The sequence below is a fragment of the Lygodium microphyllum genome, chromosome 3, assembly GCF_053477565.2.
Source record: "Lygodium microphyllum isolate KBCC chromosome 3, Lygodium_microphyllum_v1.1.10, whole genome shotgun sequence".
Taxonomy (NCBI): Eukaryota; Viridiplantae; Streptophyta; class Polypodiopsida; order Schizaeales; family Lygodiaceae; genus Lygodium; species Lygodium microphyllum.
Window position 1 is genome coordinate 173840229 of NC_141137.1, and position 10094 is coordinate 173850322.

At 41.1% G+C, this 10094-nt stretch overlaps 1 pseudogene; it reads right to left on the reverse strand.

Moving 5' to 3' along the window:
• Positions 1-4000: 4000 nt before the first annotated feature.
• LOC148039206 (uncharacterized) lies at positions 4001-4907 on the reverse strand (annotated as a pseudogene).
• Between the last annotated feature and the right edge of the window lie 5187 nt (positions 4908-10094).

The window sequence follows — 10094 nt, forward strand, 5'->3', positions numbered from 1 at the left end:
TAGCCATCTATGAGTGTCTAGGTATGGCACTGATTAATAGATGGGGATGTCTGGAAAATTAAATTTCCTCAGGAAAATTCATGTAGGTTTCCCCCCCACCTAGTTCCTGTTTACATGTAAATTAGATGCTTTGCAGTAATCTGATCAGGCAGATTCCATAGGAGAATTGATCCTGTAAATTGTAGTGCCTTCGCATGAAGAGTATCCTGTGAGAACCCTGTACTTCTTGGCCGTTTGGGTAGCTTTAAAGATACCTGCAATAGAAGAAGGGGATTCTCAATTCACTATAGGTGGATCAGTCTTCAGTTGGATGGTGTCTTGCTTCTTTGGTTGTAAGGCGTTGATCTGCGCAGTATCTTCAATATCTGATTCAAGTGGTACATATACCTGTTTTGACTAATTGAGTTGGCACTTATGCCTAGTTGAAACCTGTATGTTAATATTAGAAAACACATTATTAACCTGTGAACATATCCTGCTCTTGTATATACTCTATGCAGAGCCGTTTGCCGGTTTTCCCTGCATAACTAACCTGCTTTAGTTGATTACCTCATGTAGAGCCATTTACTGGTTTTCCCTACATGAGTATCACAACCATTTTTTTTTCGTTGTAGTTCATAGAGCTCTCAATTATATGAATCAATGGCACTTGTTCACCTGTAACCTGTGTATTTTCTAACTACTCTATCTGCTCTTTCTTGTACATGGGCATAGTACTGATGTGAAGATACAATTTCCAATGTCTGAGCATGACCTGAATTTAAGTCATTGCCTTGGAGTTCTCTAGGTGTTAGGCGAGCTGCATAGATATTTCGTTTATGCGCTGGTATGCCGTTTGTCCGGATTATTTATTAAAAAAGGAAGTAAAAAAGAAGAAAATGGAAAAGAAGGACATTGACTTATTTATACACATATGTATTGGGGAAAAAACCTCTTAAGGAGGGAAAAAGTGCCCGTACAAACCTAGGGTCACGTCCCGTTTATTTCTATTTACACACACACCTATGGGGATCAGATATAGCATAGTCCCCGTTCGTGATGCGGATATTCTAAGGGCATTAAAATAAAAATCAAATCAAACGAAAAAATTAACACCAAAACAATGCCCGTAATAGATGTTTTCAGAGCGTAGTTTGACATGGGGAGTGGGGCGGTCCTCGTGCGGGGACCCCCCATGTCGCATTGTGGTGCACATGGCTCCCACTACGTTTTTTTTTTGTCCGATTTTGACCCCAATGGTCCCACAACGCCCGATATGGCGTTCCCAAGCCCTTAATCAATTTTCGTATCACTAAAATTTAATTTTGAAGTAGATCTGAGCTGAAAATAGTCTTTTGATCTTTGATGTTGGAATTTTGCGATACAAAAGCTGATTAAGAGCTTGGGAAGGCCATATCAAGCATTTGCGGGGCCATTGGGGTCAGAATCGGACAAAAAAAAATCCGATGAAAGCCATGTGTGCCACGAAGTGACCAGGGGCCCCCAGGTCACTTTGTGGCACACATGGCTTGGATCGGATTTTTTTTTGTCTGGTTTTGATTCCAATAGTCCCATAATGCCCGATATGGCCTTACCAAGCCCTTAATCGGTTTCATATCGCTAAAATTCAATTTTGAAGCAAATTTGAGCTGAAAATAGACTTTTGATCTTTGGAGTTGAATTGCGAAGCGAAAGCCATGCAAGGGCTTAGAAAGGCATTGCAGGGATGATGAGATCGGAACCGGACAAAAAAAAAAACATGATCAGAGCCATGTGCACCACGAAGTGACCTGGGGGGTCCCTGTGCACCCCCCAGGTCGCTTCGTGGTATACATGGCTCCAATTGGTTTTTTTTTTTTCGATTTTGACCCCATCAGCCTCACAATGCCCAGTATGGACTTCCCAAGCCCTTGCATGGCTTTTGCTTCATAGAAATCCAATTTCGAAGCCCGTGCATGGCTTGTAAGCATAGCATGTGTTACGAAAAGTGTTGAAACCCACCAAAAACTATACAACACATACATGTCGATTTATTACATTCGAATAATGTAAGCAAAGAAAGAGAATGATGCCATAAACGTTTTTCATTACAAAACAAGTGTTTACAGATACAAATTTGAGCTCATGGATTTCATGATTACAATGGCTTTTCTATCTGTCAAGGATTAAGAGAGTTGTTTCCATGGAGATGAAGAGCCAATTGCATGTTCTTAGCTTGGATTGTTACACATTTCGCATGCACCATAGTTAGGATAGTGTCTTGAAAGAGCACAATAAGCAAGTCCTCCACACCTTGCTATAGTGCCTCCATGGTAAGTGATTGGACCCATTGAACTTTGTCTGTATACTGAAACAGGATTTCTTTCACTAGGCATGCAAATGGGGCCCTTGGTGTAATCAAGTTTATGCTTTGTTAATATTTGTGAATTTCTTGAAAAGCACAGGTGCCTGGCCTCCGTCGATGCTTCTTTTGTACTGGTGGGGGTGGTGGTGTGGGCCTTTCCGTTCACGTACACCTTGCTCCATTATTCTTATACTTCTTGCATCTCTCCTCATGTTGACAAATCTCTTTCTCTGTGTGGGCGGGAGGTCTCTTCTTTTCTTGATTTTTTTGCATTTCCGTAGTGCTGGTGTTCCCTTTTGAGGTGCACGGCTACTTTGCCTTGCCTTGGGTTTGTTATCACTTGCAGGAGGAGCACGGCCACTCTGCTCATCCTTAGATCTGTGTTGCTCAGATGGGCATTGGATTGGTATCTCCATCTGAGCAGTCCCGCTACTCTACCCACGTGTGGCTCTTGTTTAGGTTGAGATTTCCCTTTCCTCTTGGCGTGTATTTACACAACCAATCTTATCTTTGCTTCTTGAGCTACCTAAAGTTGGCGATATATCTCATCTTGATTCTTTTCAATTTGCTCTCGTAACCTTTGGTTGGGCTACTACATCCTCCACTTCCTAGTCTCCTTGGGCTACTAGATTTTCCACGGGTACCTCCGTCTCTTGATTCTCAAATATATCTTGGCCCTGCAAATTGGGTTCCAAAGATATATTACTTTCTACATCTTGGAGGAGCCCCCCTATATCCATGAAATCCTCTAGGTTGAAGGTTGTTTGCTGTTCTGGCGAGTTGATAGATTGATCTGTGGGCTTCATGTGATGTTGTGGTAAAGTTAGGAGCAAACATTAGGGGAAGTTTGGACTTTGGAAGGGCCACTTATCTTAGTAGTCAAAGAGATTTGAATTTTTTAATGAAAAGATAATCTAAGATTCTTTTTCAAAGGAAAATCGGCTATATAATTTGAATTCCAATTTTTTGCCAAAATTGAATTTGAAATGTAGCAAAAAAAACTATATCATATAACATATCTATGGAAAGCTCTCGATGAGAGGAGTTTGGATCTACAATCTTCGAAAAATTTGGGACATTTGCCTAGAAGTTATGGAGCTCCGAAAGTTGTAAAAACATTCTCTCTACTTTTCGAGGCAAAAAGTGCATAAAGCATCTTTTAAAGGAATCTTTGAACCTCTCTTAAAAACCAAAAATTCTTGCACACTTGGCCCTTCTCTATTGCCCTTTTTTTTAATCACATCTTAAGTATGATGCCAAGATAAATGGTCCTTCCAAAACCCAAACTTTCCCTAATGATAGAGCAATTGAAAAAAATAACAATAAGTACTCTCCTAGACTCACATATAAAATAAAAAAATGAAGTTGAAATTGACTTATATAAGTCCAAAAAAACCTAATTACCATTATTAATATTTGAAACCAATAAGTAACGACTATAATATTTATAGTATTGGCAGCCTTGAGAAACCAAATCTAATGTGACTGATATAAAAATTTGAAAACTATCATTTTTACAGATTAAGACCAAAAGTGTTGAATACAAAGTTATAGTGCCGGCAACCATTCACGGCCACATCTACGATGACTGCTCCTCCATTGACTGGCTCCCTCAGATGCACAATATGAGTTGTAGCCTTGTCTACGACGATCGCTAACAACCTTCATAATGTTCCATCATAATGATAAATTGCTAGTGGCCCTTTTCTCTTTCCTGCCAGTTAAGGTACGATAAAACCAATTAAACATCTCATGAAATGCATTGCTATGATTTTTTTTGTCACTATGTCCTGTATTTTTAAAGTACGCAGACTTTGCTTAGTAGTGTGACCTTTCCATACCTTGATTGCTCCATAGAGCAAGGGATCCTTACTCATCCAAAAAGTGTTGTGCATGTGCGTATAAAATATGTTGTAATCAACAAAACAAAGATAGACCTCAAAACCAATATTCAAAAAGGTGCATTAGGGTCTACAAAGTGCACCATATAGTGTGTGATATGGGTTTCATCCCAACCATTGACCATGTACTCAGTGAATTTACAAATAGAAACTTTGAATGCTTTTATGTTGTCCTCATTTAGATGGGGCCTCTCCAAAAGCATGATCATCTTATCGCAAGCCTCCCACACATGTGCCCATTTTAGACCAAGTGAGGCTTCATTCCCTCTATAAGTGGTTATGTACTCACACACAAGCTTCCAAAATTCAAACTTTGTATGGCTCATAGCCTCAATGTGATTTGAAAGAAGGTGTCTAGTTATTGCTCCACCCATACAAATCTTGTTGGGATTATCTTACATTGTTTTAGGGTTTTTGTGGTCCTTTCTAAGTGTCAGAGCCCTGGCATGGAGCCCCATTGAAGACAAGGTCCCTTCAAGTGCTTTGATACACTCCTCCCTTCGTGTCTCAAGCTCCATGTTCCATGCATAGTTCACATGGAGCATCAACAACTTATCCAATAGTCCGAGCCTTGCATGCAAGATACACACATACACACGACTCAGTGGTATGGCAATAATGGAATTCCAATTTTTTTCTTCAATATCACGGGAGGGTGGAGCACTCTGGTTGCAGCTCAGAATTCCATTGAAAAAAACATGTGTTCCTTTCCCTCTTTTAGTTTGTGCGGAGTCTTTAAGAATATGTTGCTTGTGACCCCTTTGCCTTATCTATTTTTTCTCCATTGCTAACATTTCCTTTGGAATTTTGGGATGGCAACAATATATGCACGGGAGCAATGTGTTTGCACTCATCTTAGTGTCCAACATACATTTTAGTGTCTTCAAATCACCACCAAGGTGTCACTCGATGTGAAAATCACCAACATCAAAGTACATGAAGCCTTTGACCATTTATTTGGTAATGAACTATTTCTTGAATACCTGTATGACTAAATTACCACCTTAAGGTATCGTAATCTTCATGTGGGAGTACCCATGTGGCCTGCCACCATATGTTCTTCTCAGTTTGCACTCCAAATTAGTCTTCATTATGCCTTCTACTATGTTTGAGTCCTTCCACATCTCCTTCTTCTTTGTTGCAATCAAGTCCCTTTCCTACAAGTGCTCTACTCATTAATGTAAGGCTCATTCGCTCCACCCCTTGACCCTTCTACTTGACATTCATCAAGCTTGAGAACAAAAATAGCCTTTCCACCACTCTCCTCAAGAGTGAGGTCATAATATCTAATCATTGCCCTTTGTAAGGCATCCACATCAACATAGACATTGTTGAATGTATTGTAAGTAAAACTTTTTGATTGTGTCACAGGTATCACGTTGTCCACCCACTTGTACCCACCCAACATAGTGCTGACATCTTTATTAGAGGATCATTCAGCCATTAGTATATTGTAGGGCGTTGGAAGCAATGCCTAAGTGAGTTTGTTTGCATACAGTATACTTGTCACACACCGATATACTACCTTGTATCCTCTATCATTGATCCCTGACGAGTCACATGCTTCAAACACCTATGTGGGAGTGACAATATCCTATAAATCATGTAATAGATGTTGTCCAAGGGCTTGTCGCAACCTGTCATTTGTACTATCATATACCAATTTAATGGCATCCCTCTCATGCACTATGGTCTGAAGAATGGAGGCCTACATCGACTCCACTGATGCATTGCAACCCAAAAGTGCTACAGCACATCCCCTATGTACAGAGAAAAAAAATAAGAATTGAGCTGACAAGACCATGAGATGGGAGGTCACAAATGCAGAACAAAATTCATTATCTTGTTGCTTTCACTTGTCGCTTTTGAGAACCTCCGTGCTTGGATAAAAGTCCTATCGCTTTTCACTTCCTCTAACAAGCACTGTATCCCATGGGAAGGTGCGTAAAGTGGTCAATAGGATGTCGCAGGTTTCGAGTGGAGTTCCATAGGTGAATGTAATTCTCAGCAATTGGATCAATTTGTTGAGCATTCTCCTTTACCTCACATAGTTCTTTGGTCAAGTCATTCATCCTCTGAGACAAGTCATGCACCCTCTGTCTCAAGTGTTCCTTATCCACATTCCATGATGCTTGTATCTTTTTGTGGGTGCATTAAAGCTCTTCTTTCCTTGCAACCTCATGCATCAAAGCTCCATAAAGTCACCCACAATACCCTAGTAAGCCATTAATTGCATCACCAACAAAATGTACAAGTTGTATGATATTGGAGAATGGTGGTACAGCGTGAGTCAATGGATTAAGTGGATACAAAGTGCCATTTGTCCATAGATCAATGGCTTTGATGTTTTGTAAACAAAGTTGATGATGATTAACAACCTCTTTATAATGGAAACTATAGAGAGTCGCATACTCTACTTTAAGATCTACATGAAGGCAAAACTTAGGCGGCTGATTGGCTATCTCTCACAATGCCATGATGTAACTGGAGATGTCAGTGTTAGGCACCTCTGTACTACTACATAGTAGAGACAAGAAGATGTATGGAGAGCTTAGCGGGAGGAAGATGCATCTCTAGAAGAGATAAAGTATATGGAGATTATTGGGGTAGCATAGTAGGTACACCTCTACACTCTTACATAGAAAGGAGAAGGGGATCCATGAAGAGCTTGGTGGGAGGTAGATGCATCCTTGAAAGAGAGAGTAAAGGGAGAGAGATGGGGGAGCTATAGTAGGTGCAGATCTATAGTAGAGGTGTGATGGAGAGCTATAGTGGGAGGGAAAAGCATCCTTGGGAGAGAAAAATCCAAGGGAGAGAGATGGGGGAGGTATAGTAGGTGCACATTTGTAGCATAGGTTCCATGGAGAGCTACAATGGGAGGTAAAAGCATACTTGGAAGAGAGAGAGTGAAAGGGCAGAGAGATGAGGGAGCTACAATAGGTGTAGTGAGAGAAAAGAAGCCTCTAACCAAGTGAAAAACCTTAAGACATTTTAGAGAGAGAGAGTAGTGAGAGAATGAGATCTACAAGACACACTAAAAGAGGAGGACGAAAGTGACAAAAATTTGAATAGATCTGCATGGAAAAAAGTGAAATGGGTTCCTTTCTAGATCTAATCATTACAAAAATTTTCAGCTATTTTTTTTTAAATGAATTTTTTTTCAGGCTTATTTGCTTAGCTTGGTCAAAGCAAGGTTAGCATTTTAAGCATTTCACTAAACATCCAAAGAAAAGGGCCCATGAAGAACTCAATGAGTTCCTAATGGGTATGAGCTATTTCATGTTCTACTGTCCAAGAAGCTTAAACATTTCTTTCGAAGATTTGTCCACCTTGCCTACCCATCATTCCTTAAAAAATTTCAAAGTGTGTTGCATGATAGAGTCCTCTTCTAGTCTCAACCATTGTCTAAGGGTGGTGATTTGCAATTGGATCTGAATACTTGGGGGAGTAGTTTCTAGTCACATTAGTTCCTCGTAGATTGCATCTCTCCTTTGCCTCCTAAAGTTAAAAACATACTTTCTAATGGCAATTAGATGGAGTTGCGTATCCTTGATTGAAACATTCCATGCTTTGGAGGGAGAAGGAAACTTGTGAAAGTATTCACTCCAAATGCTATGGATTTTTTCTTTGACAACTTGGAGAGAGAATAGGGAAGGGTCTGTATGGAACCATGGGCTTCATACTTTGGCTGATTTATCATCTAGAGTGGCAATGACAGGGTAATGATCAAAGAGAAAACTTGTGTAGATATGTTTGGCCTTAGCTTTGGTGAGCATGTTTGCTAACTTGATGCTGAGGTAGCACTGGTAAAGTCTGGCCTTTCTAGCAAGCTCATTCGAGAGCTGTAGTTCTGTCAGGTAAAGTCCCTATTGAGGCCTAGATTAATGAGTTGGCGCTTGGTAAACAAGATTGTCCCAATTAATTTTTTCCACACCAATAGTAGAGGACCCCTTGCCCAAAAACCTATCTTCTAAAGATTCCACCGTGTTAAAGTCATGGAGGATCCCTTACCCAAAAACCTATCTTCTATGAATTCTACCATGTTAAAGTCTCCTACAATCAAAGAATAGATCATAAGACTAAGACCAAAGGGTTGCCCGATTATGTTGGGGACCTCTTGCATAGACAGAAACTATGGGGAAGTCTAGGGAGGAGGGGGAGCACGGCCACCCAGTATTCCCCTCTAATGATGTTTTCAGAAGTAAGGATCCAAATAGAGGAAACTTCTATGATGGTTCTTCCAAATCCCTGGGCATGTTCAGAGGAAAACCAATTAAAGTTAGTAGTAGCTACACATGCTAAGTTCTTCATGAGAGTGTGGCCAAATGCCTTGACTTCTTGGAGACAAACTATATCTAATTTGTTGTTTTTTAACCATGCCTAGATCTTCTTAGCTTGAGGAGGCATGAAATCCCTTTAACAGTCCATGAGAGTATTTTCATATGTTAACTCTCTTGTCTTTCTTACCAAAGCTAGTTTTAAATGGCATGGTAGAGACATTTTCATGGTTTCTTTTGTTGTCTTTTAGTATCTCCATCTCGAAGTCTTTGGCCTGAGGGCACCTCAAGGGGGGGTTCCATACCTTGATTCTCCTTGTTAAGAACTAGCCTAGCTTGATCGTCCATATCCTAGACCTATTGAAGGAGCAAAATATGGTTTTCAACCTCACTAGATTTGGGTAGCAGTTGAGTGGGGGGTACAGGCTCACTCGAGGAGTCTAAGTCATAGTCGGGGAGAGAGTCTAAAAGTGTGAATCTATTGGAGGATCTATTTTTACTGAGAACGAGCTCGGGTGGGCGGAGGGCTTTGGACCTCCAAAGGGGGCCGGGGCTTGGGCGAAGTCCTTAGTCTTGGGGTAGGGAAGGCAAGGGAAATATCCAACTCGATTATCATTTTTGAGGGAAGAAATCCTGAAATATCCATCTCCACTAGTACTTGCGAGTGCTAGGTCAAATTAAAGTGCTTCTTAGGTTTGACCCCTAAAACCTTTCCTAGGGTGACCGCAATTACTTTAAGGTGTTAGTGGAAATGGACCGAAAGATTCGGGAACTCTACCCACATAGAGTAGTTGCTAAGTATGGAGGTTTTCAATTTGCATCTAGGGGACTACATGAATAACAAAATGGGGGAGGATCTTTTGATCCATTGTCCAAAGGTTAACACATTAAATTCCATGTTGGGGCTTGTTTCACAGGTCGTCGCAGCCAAGCAAGAACTCCGACAACATAAATGTCATCCGAGGGCGTAGCTGACCCGGCTAGTGCATGGAAGCATCCACGTAGGCATCACAAGGTGGACGGAGGTCACACTGGCTAACCTACACACTAGGGAGCAAGGACGTTGGTCTCTACACTAGCTAATGGGCACCTGTCTGACTAAGGCACACTAATCACTAGTTAGCACTTAAACAGACAAATAACGCATTAACTAACTCTACTCAGATCTGCTCAGACACACAGCAAAATTGGAAATGCAAGACATGGAAACATAGAGCTCAAAGAGACGAACAACCTAGTTTTTACTGCACGCAAAACGGACGCTGATACAATGCGTAGCGAGCTCGGGACAGTCGGCGCGCTCGTAGCTCTCCACACTCTTCTAAACACTGACCTCCTATTGACTTAAAATGTATCTTTTAAGCTATTGGGTCCGGGCGGCCGGACACAACTTAGCCTAATGACTCAGACACTAATATAATACAACTTTGGAAGCTCAATGGCCCCGACTCATACAAGGATTGGGCTATTTTTCGTAAATATGGTCGAGTGGGCCTGCCGGTGCCGGAAACCGAAAAATCTAAAAAATCCCGTACTCGTCCAGCAGCTTCCCCGGGACACGTCCACCATCTTCGGCACTTCATCTTGGCCTTC